At 38.6% G+C, this 25088-nt stretch overlaps 1 pseudogene; it reads left to right on the top strand.

Moving 5' to 3' along the window:
* Window positions 1–4403: 4403 nt before the first annotated feature.
* Window positions 4404–24556, top strand: LOC127094315 (uncharacterized; annotated as a pseudogene).
* Window positions 24557–25088: the final 532 nt, after the last annotated feature.

Genomic DNA, 25088 nt, shown 5'->3' with positions numbered 1-25088 from the left:
ATTTTTTTTTCATATATTGACTTAATAAGGTTTCCATCAGATAAAGCTTTACTGAAGAAAGATATTGGTTCTCTGTATTGCATAAGAACTGCCCCAATTCCTGTACTAGCTGCATCAAAATCCACTTCAAATGGTTGGGAAAAATTAGGAAGGACCATGACTTGTGGTGAGGTCATGATTTTATTCATCTGCTTAAAAGTTGTAATAGCTTCTGCACCCCATACAAAATTGTCTTTGTTTGTGAGTTCAATGCGAGGTTCTGCCATTTTTCCATGGTCTCTAATGAACTTTCTATAATATCCTGTGAGACCTAAAAATCCATGAACCCCCTTCACATTTTTTGGTTCAGGACTTCAGGCCAATCTAATATACACCTGACTTTATCTATATCTACTGCAACTCCTTCTTCTGAAATGATATGGCCTAGGTAATCAATACGTGTGCAACCAAACTTACATTTAGATTGATTAACAAGAAAAAAAAATTCTTACAACATAGATAGAAACTGCTTCAAATGGTCCTGATGTTCCTGGATATCTTTACTGAAAATTAAGATCTCGTCAAAAAATACTAAGACAAACTTTCTCATAAATGGTCTAAAAATATCATTCATAATGGCTTGGAAAGTAGCTGGGGGAATTCATCAACCCAAATGGAATAAAAAGATACTCATATTGGCTATTATGAGTTCTAAAAGCTATTTTTTGAATTTCATCCTCATGCACCCTAATTTGGTGATAACCAGACTTAAGGTTAAATTTTGAAAAAATAGTTGCTCCATAAAGCTCATATAATCATTTATCTACTATGGAAATCAGATGCTTATCTGGAATTGTAACCTTGTTTAAAGCTCTATAGTCCATGCACATCCTTCAGCTCTTGTCTGTATTTTTGACCAAAATCACATGGTTTGAATAAGCGCTCATGCTTGGTATGCTAACACCTGCCTTCAATAGTTCACTCATTTGTTTTTCAATCTCCTCCTTCGGTCGATGAGGGTATCTGTAGGGCCTCACATTGATGGTCCCATGATCAGGAAATAATTTAGTTTAATGCACTTGGGTTCTTTTTGGATGTAATTAAATATGATCTTTGAACACCTCATGAAACTGCTCTAATATATCATTCAAGATGGTATACTATGTTTTACTTTCCTCTTATTGAGACCACCACCAATCTATTCCCAACCTACTTTGATTGTCTTCAAGGAATGTGTTCAAGTAGCTCTATTTCTCTTATATACCACCTTAACCTTTCATCTTCACCACTTGACCCTCATATATGAATTGCATAGACAAAATTTTACAATCCATCACAACCTTCTCTAAGATACTCAACCATGACACTCCTAACACCATATCCAAACTTCTCAACTCCACAATATCCACCTTCACCACAATTGGTCCCAATAGGATGTTGACCCTTTTGCAAACTCCCTTAGATATGCCTTTGTGACCGTTGAATAGGTACGAGTACGTACCCAGTACTCGATACGGGTATTGGTATGGAGTACGGTATTTTTAAAAAAACTAAGATATGTGTTAGTTAGTACAATTTTTTTAAATACAATTATGAAAATAACAAAGGAGTTATATTGTTTAAATAAACAACAAAACATAAAAATTACAAAACAATTTACTTAAAAAAAGTTAATATCTGCGCAATAACATAAATAAATCACACTTAAAAAATATTAATAAATTAGAAATTATGGTTGAATATCAATATTTGTATGAATAAAAACGATTTCTAGTTTAGGTTTATTTCTAGTTTAGGTTTATCGAGAGAAAGACTAACAACTTCAAAAATATCAACTACATCAAATAGATCTCATTCATCTCCACCAATATCCCGCACTTTTGTTGCTCCAAAATTATAAATCTTAATATGAGAAGACGGAGATTTGTATGAACAAAAACTAAATCCTCAGTTCTCTTTGAATTGAGCCAATTCCTTTTCAATAAGTGAATAAATCTAATTGGTTGAGAAAAATTTATTTGTTTATAAATAGAATAATTAACTTAATATTTACTTAGGAAAAAAATCCAAATTATACCATAAAAAAAATTAAATTTTTTTGGGTACGTGGTACCAAATGTGTACCGGTTTACCAACTTAAAAAAAAATAAAAAAAATTTGGTACGACTTCGGTGCGTACCGTACGAGTACTAGTACCCTGTACTGGTACTTTATCTAAAATGGAGTACCTATGCTTCACATGTGACTGTGTCCTAATTTAATGTTCCTTGGAACTACGGTAAGCCTAAAGCAACAGTGACTTGGGGAGAAATGAAATTGTGGCTTGCTCCACTGTCAATTAACACCAACACGTCAACATTTTTTAATTTCCCTTCAATCTTCATAGTACTGTGTTCTCCCATACTCCCCAATACTCTCATAGATTGGAATTGTACTTCAATCTCCTTTTTACTATCAGAATGCACAACTTCCATCGTCATTATCTCTCCTTCATAATTAAGAGTCTCTCCTTCTCCCAAAATAAACACTCTTAAAGCTTGTTCAGAGAACTTATTGAGAGTAGGGTGATACATTCCCCCACATTTGAAACATAACACCTTGGCTCTCCTCTATACCATTTGATCATTATGGATACTTCGAACTCCCTTTCACTTCTCTGGAAACCCAGTTCGAGTGTTGTTCTCTCCTTTCCTTCTCGTTGAGGCTAAGGATGTCGTTGAAATCGTATTAGATCCATTAGAACCCATTTTCTATGTGGGGTTAGACCAACTCGAGTTAGGTGAAAGAATTAGATCTCTCGGCACAATCATCTCGACCCATACGATCCTGCACCCATTTTTTTACTACTGATTCTCTATCCATTTGCATCTTTTTCTTTCAATTCCCCTTCCACATCCTCGAGATTCACATAATTTGCATTCTCTTTTGAGGATTTAGAGTGTGAACCCTCTGTGGTATACGAGGTTTTAAACCACTCATGAAGTATCCAAGATATTGCTTCTTTAGAAGCCTACCCACTTGTGAAGATATCAATTTAAATGCCTCCATAACTCCTATACACTCCCTTTTTAACACAGAGTTGATAATTCTTCAAATGATTTCTCTAGTCATCGTCCTCCGTAATGTGCGATCAACACGTTCTTCAACTTCTCCCATGACAAGTTTTCCTCCGTCTCCATCAAAAGGTTGAACCAGTGTATGGTTGAACCTTTCATGCTTAGTCGAGATAACTTCACACACATTGCATCTGTTGTGTTTTTCACATCAAAATAAATCACAACTTGTGTGATCCAAGCCACATGATCATCACATTCAAACAGTATCAACTTCAACTTCATCCCAGAAAGATGAGATTCATCTTGCAACGATTCCCCAACAGAGTGCTCACTCACCTGAGTCACTTCCATCTGACCGATTTGTTTTCTAAATTCACTCAGAACCAAACTCGGTTGTTTCATTTGTTTAGCTAACGATTGCAACTTAAATTTCACGTCACCCATCTAAACTTCCAAAGTATCGATTCGGTCTCCCATTTGAGAACTCCGCCACATCACTTTTCGTCATAGAGTGGTGGTTATTGATCAGGCAGGTCAGACAAATTGATGGGTTCTTATATATATATATATATATATATATATATATATATATATATATATATATATATATATATATATATTATATATATTATATGTGTGTGTGTGTGTGTGTGTGTGTGTGTGTGTGTGTGTGAATAAAAGATGAAAATATGTGCAGAATATTGAATAATAATTGTAATTGTATTGGAAAGGAAGAACAATTATGATAATGAAGAAATTAATACAATAACAAACTAATAGTGGAACTATCAATTCCCCAAAGCACAGAGTGCTCCCAAATCACCAAAAATGGCCTCAAAATTTTACCATAATTCTTAGCTAAGTTATACTCTCTCTTTGATACTACTTACATATACATTCCTTCCATGCACCAAATAGTCATGTCATTATTATTTACTCATTTTCCCTTCTTCCTTGAGTAAACTTTGAACATCTAACCTATCACCCCCAGCTGTACCTGACATCCCCATATAATTTTATAATTCTAAAAGTGCCCCTGCTAAAAATTTGAATCAAATTTGCGTACAAATTTTTCAATAGGCAATTAAAAAATTCTGGTACCACCCAAATTTCCGGTAGTGTATTCAGAATTTCTAAAAACTTCGAGAGTTTGCAATTTTACCAGTAACTTTAAAAAGTACTATGTTTTACCAGAAATTTCAACCAAAGTGAAACTTCTGGTAGTTTAATTTTATGATATTTTAAACGGTTAGGATTTTGCTGACAATTTTGGACAGTTGTGATTGCACCGACTATTTTATGTGGTGCACACTGGATTCAAAGTTATATAAATAAGGGTCACACGTTGTTTGAGAAAAACATCTCAAAATGTCTCTTCCTCAATTTTTGATTAAGGCGGAAAAGTACTTCAACGGAGCTGCACCTCCCGTAGAGTTTCGACATTCGTATGGTACCACATCTCTCGCTACTTTGACATCCAAGTTGAATAAATTGTTGCATGATACCGAGAACAGAATGGTGAGAAAGATCGAGTTTCGTGAAGATTGGATTACTACTAATGGAAGGGTGAAATACAACCTTATTAAGTTGAAGACCGATGAATATGTGACGGTTATGTGGAGATCATTTCGTCGTATGCTAACAAAGGGGCCTATCAAGTTAGATGCGAAGATTTCAAGATTTTTTGATAACATAATTAAGATGATGAAATGTCCAAAATCATCTGGTAGTGTTTAAGTTTTCTTATTTATTATCGTTTTCTTAAGTTATGTAATCGTGTGTCTAAGTTATGTAATCCTTTGTCAAATGTTAAATCATATGCATCTTGCATCAAAGGAAGATCCAAAATGTTATCTAATAAAAAATGTTGTGTAGATGTTTGAGTAATGTTACTGTAACACGGTGGGAGAACTGACTTTAGTTAAATGTTGCGGATAGCAAGAGTCGCCACCGACTTTTATTTTATCCAAAAGGAAAGGACATAAAAGAACAGGAAAGACCTTAAAAAGATTTTGAGTTCGGGGGATAGGTTATACAAAGGGAAGGTATTAGCACCCTTTATATCCATGGTTATCCATGGGCTCTTAGTTACTTAGCTCACTTTGTTTGTTTGCAAGAGTGTAGTGTGTGATTAGAAAAATTTCTTTAAGTACTTTGTAATGACCCTCGTATGAGTGTATACCAAAGCCTAGTTTAGAAATTGTGAGGTGTAAAAGTAATTTTGAAAAGTGTGAGCAAGTAACTATGAGATACCTACCCTAGATTAAGTCTTTTGTGTTCTCGTATATTCTTTCAATGGTAAGACTGTCCCTATTATTAAGGAATAGGTAGTCATTACCTTGGATGTGTTTAAGGAACGGGCGTAGGGTCATCGTATGGTCAATGAAGACAACATAAGGGGTGTCTTTAGCAACTCGTAGGGACTATCATCATATTTACCGAAGGGACAAGATCATTATATCGTAGGCAACCTCGTAGGGACTTGATCTTTTAAGTTTATAGGGACTTGATAATTTTTCTGTTTGAAGGAACTTTGCTTAAGACACCCCTATTTTCGAGGGACTTGACCATTTAAAGAAGGCAACCAAGAGGAATACCCTAGGAAGTACAGATGGCGATCAAAGATCGACTTACGTGTGTGAGTGTTATTTTTCAGATATTTGTCTTGAATTTAATTTTCTAAGTTCAATTATTTACAGTTAGTTTTTTGCACTCCCTAAATTACTAACCACGCAATAAATATTTACAAAATAAAAGCAAGAAAAATAAATTCCTAAACTATTACATGGCTATGAGACAGATACATAATAATCAGGCGAGAAAGAATAAATTTACAACCTATACATTTGTTCCTAATATTATAAATAAAACAAAATTAAAATAAGGAAAATAATGAAGCAAAAATAGAATAGATAAAAAGCAAATAATAATAAAATAATAAATAAACAATGGTAATAAAGCAATAATAAAATAACAATAATAATAAAGTGATAATAAAAAGGTTAGAATTTTAAAAGAAATTATTTTAGGTTAAACAAGTTAGATTTTTTTAGAAGTTATTAGAAAAATATGAGTTTAAAATAAATTAGTAATAATAAAAGAATTTAAAATAAATTAATGTACAAATTATAAAATAAAAGAGTTATATGGAAAATATTAAGTTAGTCATTTACAAAATAAATAAAGATTATAGAAAATATCAAATTATTAGATTAATAGGTTTATTATTATTATTCAATTAGAAAGATGGTCAATTAGATTTTATTTACAAAATATATAAGGATTTATTATTATAAGTAAGTAATAAAAAAAGTTATTAAAATAGTTAGTATTTATTATTTATTTACAAAAATATAAAGGTTATAGAAAAATATTGAATAATTAATTTAGTAGGTTTTCACGCCCTACATTACTAAACCACGCAGTTAATATAGGATCAATGGCAGGAATTTAAATGGCAGAAAAATGAATGGCAGAAAAATAAAATGGCAGAAAATAAATGGCAGAAAATAAAATCCTAATTATTACAACGCTTTGGTGCAGTTACATAATAAAGATGGCGAAAAGTAAAACTGAAAATATTACAAGTTAAAACTTAAAATATTACAAGGGCGAAGCAGTTACATACAGTGTATGAATAACATAAATAAGAGTGAAAATAGGAAATAATAATAAGGTTTGTTAAGGTTTAAGAAAAAGTTTATGGTTTAGAGGAAACAACACGGTTAAAGTTTTAGGTTTGAAATTTAGAGTTTGTGGCGAAATTGTCAGGGTTTAGGAAAAATCAGGGTAGTTAGTTATGAAAAAAATGTGCAGATCTAAATATATGTATATAAAAAAGAAAAAAATATGAACTAAAAAAAAAAACAGCGTTGCTAGCGCAAAATTGCGATCATCGCAACCGGATCGGATAACACAAATGTCACGCTTCATACACGTATATGTGAAAACGGCGTATTGACACGATCCGATCCGAAAACATAATCAAATTATAACATAAAATAGAAATATATATATATTTAACCAAACCGCATGTATCTGGAATACATAACACAGTCACACATATGAACATGTATTTGAAACACAGTAACAAATATATCAACAAAATAGATAAAGTATATATCATATATAAACTATTACCAGTGTACGATAGTATAGATCAGCCACTCTCAGTTTCTCTTTTTTTGTTCTGTCTTTTGGCCTCCCTCTATCAGTCATGCTAGTAAATATATATAGGAACAAATTAGGTTAATGATAATGGGCCTAAGTTTATTTTGAAACCCAATATTAAATTAAAACTTGAATAAAGTTAAATAATTAAAATAGTTAAAATTAAAATAAAAACTAATTAACCTATTTATTTATTCTAGACCCAATATTAAATTAAAAACTGAATAAAGTTAAATAATTAAAATAGTTAAAATTAAAATAAAAACTAATTAACCTATTTATTTATTCTAGACCCAATATAAAAATAAATAGACTCAAAAAAAAAAAGTCGGGCACCAAAATGCTCAAAAAAATAAAATGAACACGTCAAAATAATCAGTGCGAAATAAATGACTCGGAAAAATACAGCGTTTGGTCGGATTTTGAAATAAAAATTATGACCGTTTAAACTGCTCAGACTGATCAACATATGACCAAAAATAGTCGTAAAAATATTTTTAGCATGTCAAATTAAACCACGTGAACCGCAGATTAATGTTACCGACATTTGCAAACTTAAACTTGACATTTTTTCGTTGACTAATTTTAGGCACAGTTAAAAAGTTACTTTGACCAGTCTGTTTGAAAATTCCGAGAAATTATTCCGGCTAATATTAAGACAAAAAAAAATGTTATGCTATGAAGATGATGCAAATGAATGTGAAACAAAAAATTGGTTAGAGTTAAAAATAGAGGGCAAATTTTGGGGTGCAACAGCTGCCCCTGTTCAGTTTTCTGAAACCTGAGGAGTTAGATTGGCCTGTGTGCCATTCGTGACTTGGAAGGTCGAAGGGGATTGAACACAAAAGCCCAAAAATTTGCACTCGCCGGTGCGTAAAGTAACACTAATGACTAGTTGTATATGCTTAAGTGGGCTTGAAGATGCCACTTGGAAGAACTGGAGATGGGCTTATAGATGTCATCCATAATATCAGGAGGTGATAATATCTTGATGTTGATACTGGATATCAGTACTAGGTCTTCGTATAGGCCGTCTCTGAATCGTATCTGAGAACATACTTTTAATTTAAGTGTCAGAACCAAATCTTCGTGGCGATTTCTTTCTGAATTAAGTATCAGCACTAGACCTTCGTATAGATCGTCTCTGAACTGTTGTGAATTGTTGAATAGACCAGTAGAAATAAATCTTCGTGATGATTATCTCTTCTGGAAATATCCTGGATTAGGGAATAGATCTTCGTATAGACCGTTTGCCTACTATCCAAGAACAAAAGAATATCAGGATTAAATCTTCTGAAAATATCCTGGACTAGGGAATAGATCTTCGTATAGACCGTTTGCCTACTATCCGAGGACAAAAGAGTATCAGGATTAACTCTCCTGAAAACATCCTGGACTAGGTGTCATACCCCGATTTTGACTCTAAATTTTTTCCCATCAAATGAGTCATTTGCATTTTCTCTTCATGACCACTTCACGTTTAATGATTTCTACGAAGTCATTCATCTAGAAAAAAACATGGAAAAAGTTGAAGAAGCCAGAAGGGTATTCTCAAATGTCATTCACAAAAACCATGCCACATATATTTCCATGATAACCGTGTTTGCAAAAATGGTAGAGTCATTGAGGCACAACAGTTGTTTGATAGAACGTCTCACAAAAACATTATTTCATGGAACAACATGATTGGTGGGCATCTTCACAACAACACGGTTGAACAAGCCAATAAGTTGTTTGAATTAATGTTTTAAAAAGGCAATTTGTTCGTGGGCTTCGATAAGTACTTGTTATATGCACCAAGGGAAGCCTGAAAAGGCTAGAAAGTTGTTTGAGTTGGTTCCTGAAAACTGCTTGTTTCCCTTGATGAAAGTGTAGTTCTTGTACAAGCTATTGCAGATGCTGCACATAGGAGCAATCCTAATACTATTGTGCTATGCCATGGGGGCCCAATTTCTGGTCCAGAAGAGGCAGAATTTATAATGAAGAGAACCAAAGGAGTCCATGGTTTTTATGGGGCTTCAAGCATGGAAAGACTACCAGTGGAACAGGCTATCACAAATGCAGTCAAACAATACAAGTCAATCTCTATCCATTGAGGTTCAATATGTATGTGTGTACTTTAATCATGTCATTTTCTGTACGCTACATTGATAATGATGTCTGCTTGTATCTGTTAGATACCTAGGATTAAGTGATACAAATTTTGGAAATAATGATGCAAATACTGCTAGTTTTAGGTTGGTAAAGCTAGAGCCAATCGTTGATAACTAAAAAAGAATTGGAAAGTAGTTAATGCTGTTCCTGTTAGATTCATTGGACGGTGTTGCTGTCAAACAAGAATTTATTCAACATTCAATTATCAAGCCATCTAATTCAACTGTTAGTAATTCAAAGTTGTTTGATTCTACAGTCAAGAAAGATCAAAAACAGTAAAGAGTACTGCTACAACTCAGTTGAGTAAAGTGTTGCCACAAATATCATAAGTTCTTCTACTTCCATGACAGGGTCAACCGGAAGTTTGTAGTAGCACAGGAGTTAATGTTGAGAAAGCATGTGAGAAAGTTTCGTCAAATCTTGAGCATGTGCCTCTGTTGACAAAAGGGTTTGTTGCATACAAGTTCTGCAGGTTTTGTTGCCGTTGTGGGGCTGCTACATACAACACTGCAAGCTCTGATATAAACCCTACCGTCACCATGTCCAACGACTTTTTGTTCGCCGGCTTTCGTTTTGACAGAAAGAAATTCGGCGTAGATACTGCCAGGTTTCAGAAAAAATGCCGATACTAGTTTGGCGAAGATTCAGAGTGTGACAAAAGATGAAGAAATCAAGAAAACAAGTAGAACCTGCAACAAACAACAAAGTTAGCAGCAGACACAATGTTCACAAGCTGACTTCAATTTGGAACCAATAGCATGGAAGCTCATTAAATTAACCTTCAGTTCCAATCTTGACAGTATGTTAGTAGTGGCTTATCATCCCTTTTCTGCAACTCAAACCGACAATGCATTGGATGCTACTGAATGCCTTGCTCGTGAAACCAAACTTCCAACCATCCAACGAATTTCACCAAAGTTACAACCTGTGACCTGCAAGACAAACAAGTATTCAAAAAAGAACCAACCATCATTAGCTTAACTCCACATGCCAAACAAATTAACCAACCCAAACCTGCAAAAACACATGCAACCACTTCACAGTTTAATTTATAACCATGGGAACAAAAGGAAGAAAGAATAAAGGATTTCTCAGATGTACAATCACAGATCCAAAGAATATGTGGAGAGATAACCGGGAGCCTGAACCATAATGACGTACCTGCAGTTGATGAGTCTGACCTGTCCTTGAAGAAGTTTGAGGAATATCAATCTGAGCTTCATGAACTGCAAAAGGAAAAGAGTGACAGATTGCAAAAGGTTTTTGAATTGGTGAGTACTGTGCATGATCTTTGTGCTGTCCTTGGTATGGACTTCTTCAGTACTGTAACTGAGGTTCATCCTAGCCTGAATGATTCGACTGGCGTTCAATCCAAAGTATAAGCAATGACACTCTAGCTAGGCTCGCTAACACAGTCTTAACGCTGAAAGAAGATAAAAAGGAGGGGCTGCACAAGCTCCAAGAATTAGCTTCTCAGTTAATTGATCTTTGGAATCTAATGGATACTCCTCAAGAGGAAAGGAAACTGTTTGACCATGTTACCTGTAATATCTCAGCTTCTGTTGATGAAGTTACTATTCCTGGTTCCCTTGCCCTGGATCTGATTGAGCAGGCTGAAGTGGAAGTTGAGAGACTCGACCAGCTTAAAGCAAGCAGGATGAAGGAAATTGCTTTCAAGAAACAATCAGAACTCGAAGAGATATTTGCCCATGCTCATATAGAAATAGACTCAGATGTTGCAAGAGAGAAGATCTTGGCATTGATTGATTCTGGAGACATTGAACCAACTGAATTACTGGCTGACATGGACAATCAAATAGCAAAAGCGAAAGAAGAAGCTTTAAGCCAAAAAGATATATTGGACAAGGTTGAGAAATGGATGTCAGCATGTGAAGAAGAGAGCTGGCTTGAGGACTATAATCGGGACGAGAACAGGTATAATGCGAGCAGAGGTGCACACTTAAACCTCAAACGAGCAGAGAAAGCTCGGATATTGGTAAATAAAATTCCTGCTTTGGTTGAGACATTGGTTGCTAAAACACGTGCATGGGAAGACTCATGATATGTCATTCATATGTGATGGTGTTCCTCTTCTAGCCGTGTTAGATGAATTTACCATTCACAACATCAACTCATAAGCCTAACCTGCAATGTGTCAAGCAATGCCAAAACCATGTCAAAACCAACACCCTATTCAACAATCCACAACAATCTAGTATGGTTCATACAGTTGAAAACTTACAATCATCAGCCAACAAACAACCATGCTTACAACCTGCTACCGTAACACACTTCAAAAGCATCAAAGTAGTCCTGCAGTAATACAACAACACACCAAAATCAAGTCCAATTGACTGATCAGAAATTAACAGCAATACAAGATCATTGTTCCTGCCTCTAATTTAGTTGGCTCAAGAAATAACAGGTTTTGGAATGGGACAAGGTGAAAACCAAATCTCCTCATGTCTTCGTCGTTTTTACTGCAGTAAAAAAAAAACACAAAAGCAATTGCAAGTCAGTTGAAAATTCAAGAGTTCCCAATTTGGCATCCAGACAAAAAACGAAGAGAAGGCATGAGTGCAGTTTACCGGTTCTGATTTAGCATCAACTAAGGCCAATCCTGACTGAGCACATCAAAAGGGATTTGGCAGAGACCTCTTTTGGTCTCAAAAACCCTAAAATGCGTGGAAGATAAATAGAGGGAAAGAGGAATCAGAGAGCATCGGCCGAAAAACCCTAAAAGAAAATTGAAGCGAAACAGAGTAAAAACCTTAGAAACTGCATTTTCGTAGAGAATACCAGGGCTTCATTTTGACGCCGCTCTGAAGAATCCTAGTGATACCCAAGCAGACGATCCAGAGTGCGCCGGAGGTGAGTCGACGGACGAAGGAGCATTTGCGAGAAGGATCCAAGCGTGACATTTCCAATCGCCGTTGATCTCGTTGTGACAAGTAAGTCCTTTCTCGTACGACCTCTGTCGGCATCATTCTTTTTGCGTGTGCTTTTGGGGTTTACTGTTTTTCATTCTCAAGCTAGAAAGTTTTTATTGTTCCCTGAGAATAGGTTCTTTGAGGGAAAGAGACGGATATGATTTGTTCGTTTATTTCTCCTTCAGATATTTCACTTTAACCAGTTTTAATGCATTTTAAACTCAATTGTAAAGGTTACCGTGCCACTTCAAAGTGTTTGTTGGCCTTCCTCTGCAGCAGCTTTTCATTAAATGCTATCAGCTAGCATTAATAATTGGCCGACCCTCGTCATCTGTGCCCGACAGCCATGCGGCTAGGGTTTACATGTTGGTCTCTTCTGTTTGTTTCCATGATTGGGCCAGTCTTGGAAGTGGGTGTTCGTTGACCCGATCCCGAACGGCCCATGATGAAGCCTTTTTTTTTTCTCTCATTGTTTGATTTTCATTTCCTTTTTATACTTTATTTGGCTGTAGCTTAACAGCTTGTGGCTCTTGGCCAGATGGGAAGTGAAGCCTGTTTGCTCCTTCCCTTGTTGCGGGTTTGATACCTGCACGTGGCAAGTTTGGTTTTAATTTATTTTTCATTTCTTTATTTGCTGGCTTATCACTAGGTCTTGGGTTCGACCCTAGTGTAACTCATTTACTATTTTTATTTTATTTCTTTAAATCTCCTTTTATACTTTATCCTCATTTTTCCGACATTTGTTAATTTCATTATTTATTTTAATGTTAAATATCGATTTTTTTTAATTTATGGATTTGACAATTTTCTTGTTATTTATCCATGATTATTTTTATCGATATATTAATAGTATTTCGCCGCGTTTCGATTAATCGCATATGACATTTCAATTGTTGTCAATATGTGCAAACCGGCTTTGAGCACATTATTTAGGTTTTGTGTGTCCCTCAATTTCCATCCGTGCAAATCCCGATTTATCTTTTTAAGTGTCTTGTAAATATAACTTGTTGTGTTATTTTCACATAGCTTACTCTTGGGCTTCCTTACAATGAGACATGTCCCTTGCACTTACACTCATACATTGTTTAATGCTTCATTATTTCATTCTTCGATCATTTGATTTGATTATATACTTGTTTATATCTTAATTGTTTGATTAACTGTGGCCTACTTGTATGGTGTATGAGGCATGTATTATTATTGTTTGTTTGCCATGAACAACCCCCATTCATAACAAATGTACCCCTCTCCCATGAAATGTATAAAATTTACTCTTTCATTCTTTATTCACCTGTTAATACAAGAATTAAAATGAACATTCGATAACCATTTCAAAACAAGATCAAAACCTCGATCCAACGTCGAGTAATCATTTTTTTTCAAAACCTAACAGAACCAGCACGTGTTCATCCACCCTTTTGTAAGTCGATTGCTTTATGCATCGCCATCAACCTTGTAAGTCGATTGCTTTATGCATCGCCATCAACCTTGTAAGTCGATTGCTTCATGCATCGCCATCTACCCTTATACCTAACACTTCTCCTCGCTCCATTCGTCGATTCTTGTTCCGATTAGGTAGCACCCATTAGATAGAACCCTTTGTATGATAACATAGGTAGGTTTCCCATATTCTTTGCATGCTAACATAGGTAGGTTTCCCATATCCTTTTGTATGATAACATAGGTAGAATTCCCATATTCTTTGCATGCTAACATTAGGTAGATATTCCCATTTGTAAATCCTAACACTTAAGTACACATTGCATGACAACTCTAGGGCAGAGCTTCCCCATTTCTTTTAGACCTTTCCGAGCGTCTCCGATCTTGTGGCATGTAGTCCATTCTATTGCAAAGAGGTAACTGCCTAAGACTCGATTCAGCGAGCTGCGACACCTACTGCTAGGACGTGAACACATTGCCCACTCTCCTTTGACACAACTGGTGTCCTTCTTTTGTAAGTCCATGTTCAGATGGCAACCCCTATGAAGGGGAACTACGTCGCCCTGATTCTCATACCAGATGAGGTACGTAGGCAGGAGATCATGCGAGATCTCTCCGGGCACCTTTTTTTCTTTTTCACCCTTTTCCTTTTTTTTTGTGTGTTTGCTTGACAGTTGCTAGGCTCGAGTTCCCGACTCCTTAGTAACTTATTGCTTGTTTCTTCTTGTGTGTGTTAGGATATGGATGTAAGCCCAGCGATTGGCATTCCGTATCCTATTGTTGAGTGCTTGGAGTCCGGTATAAGTCCATCAAGTGGCATCTGGTTTCCAGTGTGGGTTTGTTTGGTTCGGAAGCTGATGTAAGCCCAGCGATTGGCGTTCGGGTTCCATGTTTGCCTTTTTGTGCGTGTGTTTTGTTTCGGCGTGCGTGAGCCGAACTACGGTAACTCTGATTCTCATGTTCAGATGAGATACGTAGGCACAAGATGCGATGTCTTGCCGAGTTTGACTAACGACTAACAACTAATCCTTGTTTGCTTTCGCCCTCGTTGCGATCCTTTCTCTCGCCCTCGTTGCGATCGAGACATTCCCTTTCTCTTGCCCTAGTTGCAATCGAGACCCTTATTCCCGTAGTTAGTTTGAACTACGTTTTGCTCTGATTCTCATTCCCGATGAGATATGTAGGCATAAGACGCGATGTCTTAGCGAGCGCACATCTCTTTCACCCCTAGGTAGCCGAGCTACGAAGACTCTGATTCTCATTTCAGATGAGATACGTATGCAATGGATGCGATATCTGTGCGAGTCATTTTTCTCTTGACCCTTTTAGTAAATAGTACATTAGATATAACACACACCCTTTAGACAAGAAACAACAAGAGTGGATCCCGTAGAGTACTACGGATGCGTAGGGGTGCTAATACCTTCCCTTCGCATAATCGACTCCCGAACCCAAGATTTGGTTGCGAGACCTTGTCTTTTCCTTTCCTCTCTTCAGGTTTACTTCGAGCGTTTCCTTTCCCTCCTTTGGGATAAATAACGCACGGTGGCGACTCTTCTGTCATTTCTTTCTCGCCGATTGTTTTTTCGCACCTCTGTATTTTTTTCGGGCTGCGACAGCTGGCGACTCTGCTGGGGAACGAACCCAGAATCTCTGGTTTCCCTAAGCGAGTCCCTCCTAGCTTTTGTAGGTTTCTTGTTTGTTGGGTGTTTATTCTTTTGTACAATTATTTATTTTCAGCATTTACCTGCTTTACCTTATCGCGTTCATGTACATATGCTTGCTGTATCTGTGGGTTGTTTGTTTGTTGGGTTGGGACTGTTCTATGAGAGATAAGCCCACTACCCAGGCTTGAGTGTACACATAGGTGTTAGAGTGGATAGTCATGAGGCTTGCGTGGTATGTTGCTACGTTAAGTCGTTCATGAGACCCACATTCCAGATGAGGTTTCTGTTGGATATATCTTGTCCTACGGATGTTCCGTAACGACATGATGTTCCTCTAGAAATTGTCGACTCTGGTGACCTTTTTCCGAGAACTCAGTCGAGGCCTCTCCTCCGAGACGTGATTATGTTAGCCCTGGTGGGCGCATTCTCGCTGATCAATCCGAGGACCCCGAGACTGGGAACTTGCTTTAGGATATCCTGTTGAGGGGAGTCAGCAGAGGTCTTTTATCCTGTAATAATGCCAAACCTTCAGTGGTAAACGTATTATTCTCGACTGAAGGGCTGAAGCTGACAAACTTCTGTTCTTAGAACCTACCTGTGAGGGGAGGGTTTGATCTCTATAGATACGGTTTCTGCCAGTGGTGCTGTGATGGTGACTTTGGTTCAGCCAAATTTATGGACGTTTATTTCTAGGACGCCGGAGTTCTGTCCGTGGTTTATCAGCGGGTTCCGTTTATTTCGGATCCCTGGGCTGAATCTGTGGGTGCTCACTCAGATGGTGACTCAGTTCTCCAGACATGGGTTCAGATGCCAGTTGATCAGATTGACTTTGGGTTTCAGATGGTTGTGATCCGAGTTCAAGCCGAAGCTTCGGATCCTGTGTGCCGAGATGCACAACCTGCCAGTCTTGGCTCCATCATTTGCATCATAGCATGTTTATTTTCCAAAAAAATAATAATGCATGAAAAAAGTTAACTCGCATGTGCATATCCTTTTCAGGATCATTCATGATAAAATAGCATCCGCATCATATGCATATCATGCACATATCATCCTTGCATTGCAGACATGCTTGGGAGAGACTTCTCACTCTGGGTTTTGACTAAGACTGGATTGTTGATCATCAGAGGAGTATGGATCAAGTCCAAGCTGAGTTGGCTGAGATGAGGGCAAACATGGCCCAATTCATGACCATGATGCAAGGAGTTGTTCAGGGGCAAGAGGAGCTGCGTGCCTTAGCCCAGAGACAGGAAGCTGTGACTCTGCCACCCAGTCGTGCTTCACCAGAGGGGGTCCTTGTCAATGATCAAATTACTGCTGTCACTATTCCCATCAACAACTATGCCGTGGGTGAAGATTTGAGGGGTATTATAATCAGTGGACAGCCCTTTGCTACAGAGACTGTTAATGTCAGAGCAAATCTTGCTCCGGTTCGCCATCCTGGCTCTTCAAATCCTTCAAGTTCTAAAAAGTCATCCTCTGGGGCACCCAGAAGGGGGAGAGGGTGAAACAAACGTTGTGCACCGTCGGAGGAGTGTGAACAAAGGACAGTATCGGCAAGTTGCTGCTGTGACTATTCCAGCCACTCAAACTCAACAACAACAGAGAAGACCAACTCAGCAATATCAGCATCAACAACATCGTCCTCAGCAGCAGACTTACCAGCCTCCCAATGGTAATCAAGCCAGTACGAGTAATGAGAGGAAGAAGATCATTTTTGATCCGATCCCTATGTCCTATGCAGAGTTGTATCCCTCTTTGATAGAGCGGAACTTGATTACTCCCAGAGACCCGCCGGCTATACCCGTCAACCCTCGGTGGTGGTATAGGTCTGAACAACATTGTGTGTATCATTCGGGTGCTCCTGGTCATGATGTGGATAGTTGTTTCCAGCTAAAGATGAAGGTTCAAGACCTTGTGAGGTCAGGGATTCCGAGCTTTGAAGACTTAGGTCCCCGTGTTAATCAAGCTTGAAGACGGCAAGTCCCGGGTTGGCGATGGTTGTTCTTCTGAGGTCTTCAACGAAGAGGTTTGTTCAAAAGCAGAAGTTGTTGATGCAAAGGATACTGACAGTTGTTATCCCTGGTGGGATCTATCACAAATGGGTCACTGTGGGTGTTCCTACAGTTGTTCAGAAGTCAGAGTAATAATCACTTTGTTTAAAAACCCTTCTCCCATGCCAAAAGGAGAAGGGATGACATTGTTGGCAACATTTTGTGCAATGATATTTTCATTCAAATAAATGCATGTTAAACATTTGTTTTTTCCAATTGTTTTCCTTTTTCGCTTTTTACATGAAATTGGTGATCACAAAAAACCCTAAAAACAGGAATAAAAACAATCTTTTCATCTGCATAACGATTGTTTTGTTTGATTTCCAAAAAGCTTTTCATATCAAAATCATTATGCAGGTTGTTTCTTAAACCCATTGAACACAATGATCTGACGTCATCTCCCAATTGTGAATTCCCTGTATTCGAAGCGGAAGAAGATGATGTTGAAGGGATTCCTGACGAGATTTCCCGACTTCTTGAGCAAGAAAAGAAGATCACTCAGCTGTATCTCGAGAATCAGCAGAACAGCCAACTGGGGCATAAAAGAAAAAGAAAAAAGAAAATACAAAGAAAGAAGAGGGTGCAAAATCAAAAGAAATCAGAATCAAAAGAAAGAAAGAAAGAAACAAAAGAAAAATAGCACCCTCAAAGTCCCAAGTTGACTGATGCTGAATTCGATCGAAAAGAAGAGATTAACTGCCATGTGTCAGGGTCAGTTATATCAGCGGAGAGTGACGAAAGCACGCTATAAGAAGGTCAAGCCTCGTGTGTTCCGAGGGACCCTGTGCTCAAGAAAGTCTTGTCTTTCGTACCCGATTCCAGGGGCAAGTGAACCCTAAGCTATGAACGCCCATAGGTTGTCAAGAGAGTCTTTTCAGGCGGTGCTCTGAGACTTACAGCAATGGATGAAGAAGTTCACTCGTCCTGTGAATTCCCGATGCAGTCAAGAAATACTTCGCAAAAAACAAAAAAAAAGAACAAAAAGCTCGCTAAGTCGAACACCTCAAAGGGCAACTTAGGCAAAAAAGGAGCGTCTCGGTGGATTGAAAACCCGAAAGGGCGATCCAGGCAAAAGTTAGAGACATTAAAAAAAAAAAAAGAATTCGCATCCCGCTAGATTGAGCACCTCACACTGGGGCAATCTAGGCAAAAATTAGGGATTTGGCAAGTAACTGCATCTTGACAAGACTGTGTTCTATATCTGTCATCCGTCAGGAATCCTCGATGCGTCGTCGACTGAAGCTCTGAATATATCGAAATTCAGAATGGTAGAGTAAGGGTCATTATGTTCAATGTAGCCCTCTCCAATATATATCACCGATTTCAAACTTGTACAGATCTATGGAGTCTCGCCCTTTGCAGACTACCATTCCATCACATCAATTTGAGCTTTTATCCAATTATTTGCACTCTTATTTGTTTCAACTCAACAAACATTTTGCATGTTTTAATTGATAAAGTATCATTGTTTTTCAAAATAAATAAATTTTTCAAAATTGTTCTCAAACTAAGTGAATATTCACAATGATGGAAGGATACTTAGGAGACCCACAGTGCTCTCCCAAGGGCGGTATGATTACCAACAGGTAAGACAATTGTTCGTATCTCGAGCATGACTGTATCTTTTCCCTGTAGAACCTCTCATGGTTTCTCCTCAGCGAGATTGCCCAGTGTAGTGTTGGTTGAAGTTGTTCATCTTCATGTCCCCGGCAGTGCAGTTTTTTTCTTCCAAGTCCCTATTAGCACCTATAGTGGGGCATCCCCAGTAGAGTGCTGTTTGAGCCCTATTGTGGGGCATCCCTAGCAAGTTTGCTGTTTGGACGCTTTTTGTGGGGCAGTCCTAGGCAGAGCATTTATTGAAGACTTCAACTTTCCTCTCTCCAGCAGAGCAGTCTTTCTCCCTCCCCCAGCATGGGTGCTATTCTTGGAAGATTCAGTATTTGGTGGATTGACATCCAGTACTCCATCATGTCCTCAGATAGATCCCCAGCGGAGTTGTTAGCATGAGGAGCTTTATTAAGGCCTATCTATCTTCATCAGAGATCTGGTTGCTTCTGAGTATCTCTGATTTCCAGCACGAGTTGTTGTGGCGCGTCCGCCAGTATGTTGAACTCTTTTCTCCGGTTATGACTGACAATCCCTCCGGAAACCTCTGGTGGCCTTCCTCCCCAGCAGGATGGTGTTGCTCCCTGATATCCCAGTCTCCAGTGGATTTTCTTGGCTCTCTGGTGACTTTGGTTTTCCCTCTGAAAGAGTGGTGCCGGATGGTTGATTCCCGGACCTGTGTGTTGAGCATGTCTGTTTGTCAGCATTCATCATACATTTTTTTAGATATAATGCATACGTGCATAATCATAGCATTCGGATACTCACGATGCAGTTGTTGCCGTGTATCTGTTGATGGTTGTCTCCTGCTATTTGTTGATACAGATCTCTCCAGTAGATCCTCCTCTAGCAGATGTGGGTGTGTCTGATCTCTCCATGTAGATCCAACCCCTTAAGCAGAAAGTGTCTATCCTTTACTGCCATTTCCCCACTGAGATACATCCTCGTGGATGACGGTTGTTTCCGTTCCCTCCCTACACGGGATGGGTTTTCCCTATTGAGTTCTTTCCTCATTAGGATGAGTCCTGTTTCAGTCTGCCTTTTTGGATCGATCCTAAATTGGCTTCCTGTTGGCTGTCTCCCGTGCTTCCCTGGGGCATAAATGAATAGTCGCTCACTAATCGGCACTCATTCATCTTATCCTCAGCGGAATTTTTGGGCTTCTACCTACAAACCGGTAGTTGTAAGTCCTATTTCTGTGGTTTTCTACCTACTAACTGGTAGTTGTAAAATCCCATTTTCAACCCCTAGCAGAGGTAACCATTGTGGTTCATTCTGATTGTTGGCGGATTTCGCGGTCTTCTACCCACTACCCGGTAGTTGTAAATCCTTTTTTCTCACTCTGTCTCACAGTAGATTCGTTTGGTGGCTTCTACCTACAAACCGGTAGTTGTAAGTCCTATCTTTGTGGTTTTCTACCTACTAACTGGTAGCTGTAAAATCCCACTTTCATCCCCTTGGTGGAGTTAATCCTGTGTGCTCATCCTATCGATGACTGGTTACTTTTTCGTGGTTTTCTGCCTACTAACCGGTAGATGTAATCCCCTCTTTGTGGTATTGATAGTCTTGTCCCCTTTGGATACTTGCCCTGATCAAGCGGTATTGTCCCCAGTGGGTCTTCCCCTTTCTTTTGGGTATTTGCTCCGAGTTAGCAACGTTATCCTCTTTTGATTGGTCATCTTTTGCATGCCTAGTCCTGGTACCCTGATGCCTTTCTTTTCGGTCGATTATTCATTTAACAACCTGCAACCCGGTTATGGATAATCTTCCATGCGAGTGTATTATCTACGTTTTGACGGCTATAGATAATATATCTCATGCACTCTTTGGTCAATCTTTCGATTGTTATCCCCAACATAGGTCTTTGGCATGCGTGCCGGCTCACGTATCACTGTTTTGTTATCTTCGCCGATGATGATAGACATGAAGTCTTTCCCGGTATCCAGACCGAAGTGGCGTCCAGGCCAGTTCCCGGTATCCAGACCGAAGTGGCATTCAGGCCAGTTTTCCCGGTATCCAGACCGAAGTGGCATTCAGGCCAGTTTCCGATTTCCAAATCGAAGAAGTTCTCAACAATCAGGACGAAGAACTTGTGGCGTCCAGGCCAGTTTTCCCGGTATCCAGACCGAAGTGGCATTCCAGGCCAGTTCCCGGTGTCCAGACCGAAGTGGCATTCCAGGCCAGTTCCCGGTATCCAGACCGAAGTGGCATTCCAGGCCAGTTCCCGGTATCCAGACCGAAGTGGCGTCCAGGCCAGTTCCCGGTATCCAGACCGAAGTGGCATTCAGGCCAGTTTTTTCCGATATTCAGATCAAAGTGGTGTTCAGACCAGATTTCCGGTGATCAGACCAACATTGATACTCTCATATTCCGATGCTTAGTGTTCAGACTAATGTGTGGCTTTCAGGCCATGGGTATTCCTGTGTTACCATTTATTTTGGTATCCAGGTCAACTTTCTGTTTCGGTACTCAGGCCGATTTTCACCGTACCAGACGGACTCTTCTTTTAGGATTGCTTCTTCGCCGTTTTTGACAGGCATGGTTAATTATTTCCTAGGGATTCAGGATCAAAATCCGGGTCTTCTTAGTATTTAACCATCTCCCACTATGATCATATGAAGAACGTCCTGCTTCATTACTCTCTAGTTGAAGACGCTTAAATAGGGGCAACTGTCATACCCCGATTTTGACTCTAAATTTTTTCCCATCAAATGAGTCATTTGCATTTTCTCTTCATGACCACTTCACGTTTAATGATTTCTACGAAGTCATTCATCTAGAAAAAAACATGGAAAAAGTTGAAGAAGCCAGAAGGGTATTCTCAAATGTCATTCACAAAAACCATGCCACATATATTTCCATGATAACCGTGTTTGCAAAAATGGTAGAGTCATTGAGGCACAACAGTTGTTTGATAGAACGTCTCACAAAAACATTATTTCATGGAACAACATGATTGGTGGGCATCTTCACAACAACACGGTTGAACAAGCCAATAAGTTGTTTGAATTAATGTTTTAAAAAGGCAATTTGTTCGTGGGCTTCGATAAGTACTTGTTATATGCACCAAGGGAAGCCTGAAAAGGCTAGAAAGTTGTTTGAGTTGGTTCCTGAAAACTGCTTGTTTCCCTTGATGAAAGTGTAGTTCTTGTACAAGCTATTGCAGATGCTGCACATAGGAGCAATCCTAATATTATTGTGCTATGCCATGGGGGCCCAATTTCTGGTCCAGAAGAGGCAGAATTTATAATGACGAGAACCAAAGGAGTCCATGGTTTTTATGGGGCTTCAAGCATGGAAAGACTACCAGTGGAACAGGCTATCACAAATGCAGTCAAACAATACAAGTCAATCTCTATCCATTGAGGTTCAATATGTATGTGTGTACTTTAATCATGTCATTTTCTGTACGCTACATTGATAATGATGTCTGCTTGTATCTGTTAGATACCTAGGATTAAGTGATACAAATTTTGGAAATAATGATGCAAATACTGCTAGTTTTAGGTTGGTAAAGCCAGAGCCAATCGTTGATAACTAAAAAAGAATTGGAAAGTAGTTAATGCTGTTCCTGTTAGATTCATTGGACGGTGTTGCTGTCAAACAAGAATTTATTCAACATTCAATTATCAAGCCATCTAATTCAACTGTTAGTAATTCAAAGTTGTTTGATTCTACAGTCAAGAAAGATCAAAAACAGTAAAGAGTACTGCTACAACTCAGTTGAGTAAAGTGTTGCCACAAATATCATAAGTTCTTCTACTTCCATGACAGGGTCAACCGGAAGTTTGTAGTAGCGCAGGAGTTAATGTTGAGAAAGCATGTGAGAAAGTTTCGTCAAATCTTGAGCATGTGCCTCTGTTGACAAAAGGGTTTGTTGCATACAAGTTCTGCAGGTTTTGTTGCCGTTGTGGGGCTGCTACATACAACACTGCAAGCTCTGATATAAACCCTACCGTCACCATGTCCAACGACTTTTTGTTCGCCGACTTTCGTTTTGACAGAAAGAAATTCGGCGCAGATACTGCCAGGTTTCAGAAAAAATGCCGATACTAGTTTGGCGAAGATTCAGAGTGTGACAAAAGATGAAGAAATCAAGAAAACAAGTAGAACCTGCAACAAACAACAAAGTTAGCAGCAGACACAATGTTCACAAGCTGACTTCAATTTGGAACCAATAGCATGGAAGCTCATTAAATTAACCTTCAGTTCCAATCTTGACAGTATGTTAGTAGTGGCTTATCATCCCTTTTCTGCAACTCAAACCGACAATGCATTGGATGCTACTGAATGCCTTGCTCGTGAAACCAAACTTCCAACCATCCAACGAATTTCACCAAAGTTACAACCTGTGACCTGCAAGACAAACAAGTATTCAAAAAAGAACCAACCATCATTAGCTTAACTCCACATGCCAAACAAATTAACCAACCCAAACCTGCAAAAACACATGCAACCACTTCACAGTTTAATTTATAACCATGGGAACAAAAGGAAGAAAGAATAAAGGATTTCTCAGATGTACAATCACAGATCCAAAGAATATGTGGAGAGATAACCGGGAGCCTGAACCATAATGACGTACCTGCAGTTGATGAGTCTGACCTGTCCTTGAAGAAGTTTGAGGAATATCAATCTGAGCTTCATGAACTGCAAAAGGAAAAGAGTGACAGATTGCAAAAGGTTTTTGAATTGGTGAGTACTGTGCATGATCTTTGTGCTGTCCTTGGTATGGACTTCTTCAGTACTGTAACTAAGGTTCATCCTAGCCTGAATGATTCGACTGGCGTTCAATCCAAAGTATAAGCAATGACACTCTAGCTAGGCTCGCTAACACAGTCTTAACGCTGAAAGAAGATAAAAAGGAGAGGCTGCACAAGCTCCAAGAATTAGCTTCTCAGTTAATTGATCTTTGGAATCTAATGGATACTCCTCAAGAGGAAAGGAAACTGTTTGACCATGTTACCTGTAATATCTCAGCTTCTGTTGATGAAGTTACTATTCCTGGTTCCCTTGCCCTGGATCTGATTGAGCAGGCTGAAGTGGAAGTTGAGAGACTCGACCAGCTTAAAGCAAGCAGGATGAAGGAAATTGCTTTCAAGAAACAATCAGAACTCGAAGAGATATTTGCCCATGCTCATATAGAAATAGACTCAGATGTTGCAAGAGAGAAGATCTTGGCATTGATTGATTCTGGAGACATTGAACCAACTGAATTACTGGCTGACATGGACAATCAAATAGCAAAAGCGAACGAAGAAGCTTTAAGCCAAAAAGATATATTGGACAAGGTTGAGAAATGGATGTCAGCATGTGAAGAAGAGAGCTGGCTTGAGGACTATAATCGGGACGAGAACAGGTATAATGCGAGCAGAGGTGCACACTTAAACCTCAAACGAGCAGAGAAAGCTCGGATATTGGTAAATAAAATTCCTGCTTTGGTTGAGACATTGGTTGCTAAAACACGTGCATGGGAAGACTCATGATATGTCATTCATATGTGATGGTGTTCCTCTTCTAGCCGTGTTAGATGAATTTACCATTCACAACATCAACTCATAAGCCTAACCTGCAATGTGTCAAGCAATGCCAAAACCATGTCAAAACCAACACCCTATTCAACAATCCACAACAATCTAGTATGGTTCATACAGTTGAAAACTTACAATCATCAGCCAACAAACAACCATGCTTACAACCTGCTACCGTAACACACTTCAAAAGCATCAAAGTAGTCCTGCAGTAATACAACAACACACCAAAATCAAGTCCAATTGACTGATCAGAAATTAACAGCAATACAAGATCATTGTTCCTGCCTCTAATTTAGTTGGCTCAAGAAATAACAGGTTTTGGAATGGGACAAGGTGAAAACCAAATCTCCTCATGTCTTCGTCGTTTTTACTGCAGTAAAAAAAAACACAAAAGCAATTGTAAGTCAGTTGAAAATTCAAGAGTTCCCAATTTGGCATCCAGACAAAAAACGAAGAGAAGGCATGAGTGCAGTTTACCGGTTCTGATTTAGCATCAAGT

The sequence above is a fragment of the Lathyrus oleraceus genome, chromosome 6 (genome assembly GCF_024323335.1).
Source record: "Lathyrus oleraceus cultivar Zhongwan6 chromosome 6, CAAS_Psat_ZW6_1.0, whole genome shotgun sequence".
Classification (NCBI taxonomy): Eukaryota; Viridiplantae; Streptophyta; class Magnoliopsida; order Fabales; family Fabaceae; genus Lathyrus; species Lathyrus oleraceus.
The sequence above is the reverse complement of the archived record's forward strand: the minus strand, read 5'-3'. Positions and strand labels throughout refer to the sequence as shown.